Source organism: Castor canadensis, chromosome 2 (assembly GCF_047511655.1).
Source record: "Castor canadensis chromosome 2, mCasCan1.hap1v2, whole genome shotgun sequence".
NCBI classification, from domain to species: domain Eukaryota; kingdom Metazoa; phylum Chordata; class Mammalia; order Rodentia; family Castoridae; genus Castor; species Castor canadensis.
This window is the reverse complement of record NC_133387.1, coordinates 56,159,982-56,164,629: the sequence shown is the minus strand read 5'-3', so window position 1 is coordinate 56,164,629 and position 4,648 is coordinate 56,159,982. Positions and strand designations below refer to the sequence as shown.

The following is a 4,648-nucleotide window of genomic DNA, read 5'->3' as shown; positions in this document are numbered from 1 at the left end:
ACAGTCCTACCTTGGACAAATGTTATTTAACTTTCATATTGGGAAATACTGAAGAGAAATAGTACACATTTTCCTATAGGAGTCTTCCCTGGTAGAAAAGCACCAAATGGCTCAGAGATCTGCAGGACAATAATTGGCCTGATACAGTTTTTCCTACTTCAGTAGACATGAGATGTGCTTCTTTTCAAAGAACACTATGAGTAGTCTCTATTGTTTTCATCCTAGAATTCATACAGGTGGAAATGTTTAGTGCCCTTAGCTCGACGAATGTGCTCACTCCACAGTTCATCATGTGAACTGTTCTAGATGTTGCATCAATGTAAAAGAGGAAGCACACTAGAAATCATGTTCTTCAGTCCCAAAATTACACATTTATTGACTTAATGTTTAGCACACAAAAAAATATTATTTCAGCAACTGTACTCATTCACACTTGAGTTTAATTTCTTGTTCTGTTAATTTGGCCTGCCCTATTAACTTACTAAAATAACTAACAGAGAAAGCTGCCATATTAATGCAAAAATTGGAGATGCCTGCTAGTATCCAACATTCAACCTGTCTTGCTATAAAAGTCACTTGTCTCCCACTCGCCATCTTCACAGTTTTGAAACCCTGAATCCATTTGCACATGTAGAAGTAAGCATTAATGTAAAATAATCACAAAAATTCCACTCTATACCCCCAAGTTAGCACATACATGAGAACAGAGATTACTTCATTCAGAATAAAGCTTCATTTAAAACCAATGGCACCCCTGCACTTTATTGTTCTGTGGATCAATAAATCCCCTTTTTGCTTAAGCTATTATGGGTGGATTCTCCTTCTACCCATGCAACTAAAGATTGTTGCTTCATCATCCTGTCCATGTGCTTTACATGCAATACTACTAACTTTCCCAAAAATATTGTGCTTAGGACAAAAGGAAATACACAAAATTAAAACAAATATATCTCAAGATTTTAGAAGATTTCCTATAAAGGGAAGGCTACATTCAATTCTCCTTATTCATGACAGATTAAGCACAGGATTCCCAACTCCCAGAAAAAGTTATATGCATTTAAATTAATAAAATATGAGCAAAATTATAAATGTATATATACATTTGTACTTGTATAGATGAGTACCTGGATAAATAGGTAGAGAGATGATAGATAGATACATAATAGATGCATACATAGATAGACAAATATATACCTAGATACATAAAGAGATAAGGAGTAAAGGGAAAATAATGAAAGTAATTTGCAAGTTTTGAAAATCTCTTGAAGGATAAGCTAAAGCTGTCACACAAATTTAAGAGACTAATAACAAAATTAGTGCCTTGCAATTTAAAGCAACCAATTAAAATTTTAAGTATGATATCATTTAACAAAATGCTTACAAATTCATCTGATGAGCACCTTTTGTCATTGACTTTGTAAAAGAAGATGAATACATTGAGGGTGCAGGAATGACAGATTTTAATGAAGGGAAGACCTCCTGATCTTTGATTACTGCCAGGCCTAAATGGACTGAAATTAATGGACTAAAAGCTCCTAATATATTCACATTTGTCTTCCCCTTGATATCACAAGCTCCTGCTGGCTGAGTCCAATCCTAGGCCTCTTCACACCCTCAGCATTTCCTTCAACAACTAGCACAGAAAGGATTTAGAATCAAGTACGGATGCCTGAATTAATGTGTATACAAATAAATGCATGAGTAAATGCAATATTAGCTTCTACTAAATTTAAGAGATTGTCAATTTGAGCTTACCTATATCTTTAGAACTTTAGGTCACCAAAATAATAAATACACTTAACTTGAAAACTGCAGACAAAACTGCAGAGTTGCATATTTTATCTCATTGCAAAAGTATGCGTTGTCATCTGCAGCGTGCACATTTGTGATAATTCCATTTGAACATCATCCCAGAAAAAGAGCACATTTGCCTATTAAAATAACCATCCAATCTACATCTAACACTCCCAACATGTGCTAAACAAACAAATAATAAAAAATCTTGTGACATCCTCTTCAGGAAAAAAAAAACTCATCTAAACTAGGTAGCGGTTAGATTTCTTCAATAATATTTAAAAATGTATATTTATTACTTTCTCATACAACCTAAAGCTGTGTTTTCCTTCTTCATTTGGAAAATGTCTAAAGTATGTGAATTTTCTACAAGATAACATATATTTTTAGAAGCAAGTGTTTTACTAAGAAGCTAGTTTTTTTACAAGTGTCTTTTGGGAAATGAAATAAGCTGAAACACTGTATTACAGAAATATATTTTTTAAAAAACTATTTCATAATTGTGGGTGTTTTTTAAGACACAAGAAGAAAGTAGTCTAGAGCTCTGAAGGCAGACCAGCAGATTTCATAGTGGCCTTTAAACTTCATGCTTTGTAAACTGAGGATATAGCCAAGGTAACACATAAAGATTTCAAACAAGTAATTTCCCTTAAAAAGAAAAATAATAACCTTTTGCATCTTCCTGTAAGTGACTCAAGACTCTTTGCTCTATTCTAGACCTAATTCACTTATACTTTTCGAATGCATTCTTTTAGTATGGACTTTTGAAAGGGCAGAGGAAAAACTAAGAATAACAGCATAAATTTCCAGTGGTCTTAATTTTAATAGGAACTTATATTTGTTAAGCTCTTTAAGAGCTTTCCTATACCTTACATAAATTGGACATAGTCTCTGTCTGCCATGGCTTAAAACACACACACACACACACACACACACACACACACACACACACACCTACTCCAAACTATTTAGTTAAGAAAATTAACTGTCACTCATACATTCAACAATTAGTTAACACCTTGAAGCTAAGTATAGAAATTTTAAAAAATCATTAGGATTCTATATTAATTCAGATTTGGCATAACATAACAAAACATTGATTTTTAATTTTTAAAACAGGTTTGTATTAAATATTCAATTTTTCTAGTAGAAAGCTATTTATGTTTTTCATTTAATTCTATTAAGCTGCAGTTTTTCAAGAACATTGTCCCTTTCATCAAAAAAATCTATTTTTTGATGTAATATTTTTCCATAACAATATCATATTATTCTCTTAATGGCTATGAGACCTACAGTGATAACTCCTTTTAATTCCTGATATTGGCAATTTGTACCTGTTTCTTTATTTTTTGTTTATTCTAGCTCTAGCTAAAATTTTATAAAGTTCATTGTTTTTTAGAAGCATATTCATAGATTTATTAATTTTCTGTCTTGCTTATCTTTTTTTCTTAAAAATACTCAATTTTTATTTTTGCCTTCCATGTTTAGGGAAAAAATAAGACATAACAAAAACAACATAATAGGTATGTACTATTAAATGTCACTGGAGTTAATAAGAGCTAAACAAATGAATGCTTGTATTTTGATCTTAGAAGACAATCAATTGATTTTCAGAAGTACACTGTAGATTTCTGCAAAACACCAAATCATTCCCACAGAAAAAAAGCATTGTTAACACCACCTTTTAACCTTTTTTTGATGGGCCTAGGATTTTAATTTAGGGGTTAGTGATTACAAAGCAGGCACTATACTGCTTGAACCACACAGTCTATTTTGCTCTGGTTATTTTGAAGATAAAGCTCTCTCAAACTATTTGCCCAGGCCAGCCTCAAACCATAATCCTTCCAATCTCAGCTTCTCAACTAGCTATAATTATAGGCATGCGCCATGGGCACCTGACAATCTTTTTCTTTCTTGTGTTTTTAAATCTCCTTTCACCTCTTTGCTCTCATCACTTGTATCTACTTACTTTTACTTAAAGGGTATTCACATTTCTCTTCTTTTCTTAGCTCACTAAGGTTAAAAGTTCAACAATTATTTAATATCTTTATTATTTTCCCATAAAATAATTCTCTCTACACTACACTCTGCACTTTTAAAGAATATATTGTTTGCATTCTCAAACCCTTTTTGCAGCACTGCTCTCTGTGCTTCCATGAATGCGAGAGAAATTACCAAGGAGTCCAAAAGGGTGTACTTTTCCTGTGGCTCATTCTTATTTCACACCCATGACATCTCTTCTTAAAAAATTAAAAATAAACCTACAAACCGTTGAAGAAAGAAATCAAAGAGGACTTAAGATGGATCACCTATGCTCATAGATTGGCAGAATCAAAATTGTGAAAATGGCTACATTAACAAAAGCAATCTACATATTCCATGCAATCCCCATCAAAGTTCCAATGACAACCATCACAGAGATTGAAAAATCAACCCTAAAATTTGTTTGGAAGCAAAAAAGACCATGAATAGTCAAGGAAATACTGAGTAAAAAGAGCAATGCTGGAGGTTTCACAATACCCAACTTCAAACTATACTATAGAGACATAGCAATAAAAACATCATGGCTTGGTGCTGGCATATAAACAGACCTGAAGACCAGTGGAACAGAACAGAAAACCCAGACATAAATCCATGAAGTTACATCCACATGATTTTTGACAAAGACATCCAAAACATACGATGGAGAAAAGGCAGTCTCTTTAATAAATGTTGCTGGAGAAACTGGGTATCTGCATGCAGAAAACTGAAACTAGATTCATGTCTTTTACCCTAAACAAGTATCAACTCAAAGTGGATTAAGGACCTTAATATAAGACCTGAAACTTTGAAGCTAGTACAGGAAAGAGCAGGA

At 32.9% G+C, this 4,648-nt stretch overlaps 1 non-coding gene across 1 annotated transcript; it reads left to right on the top strand.

Moving 5' to 3' along the window:
• Nucleotides 1-3,905: 3,905 nt before the first annotated feature.
• LOC141421105 (small nucleolar RNA SNORA14) lies at nt 3,906-4,031 on the top strand. The gene has a single exon (XR_012445783.1). It is a non-coding gene; the product is annotated as a small nucleolar RNA SNORA14 (small nucleolar RNA).
• Nucleotides 4,032-4,648: the final 617 nt, after the last annotated feature.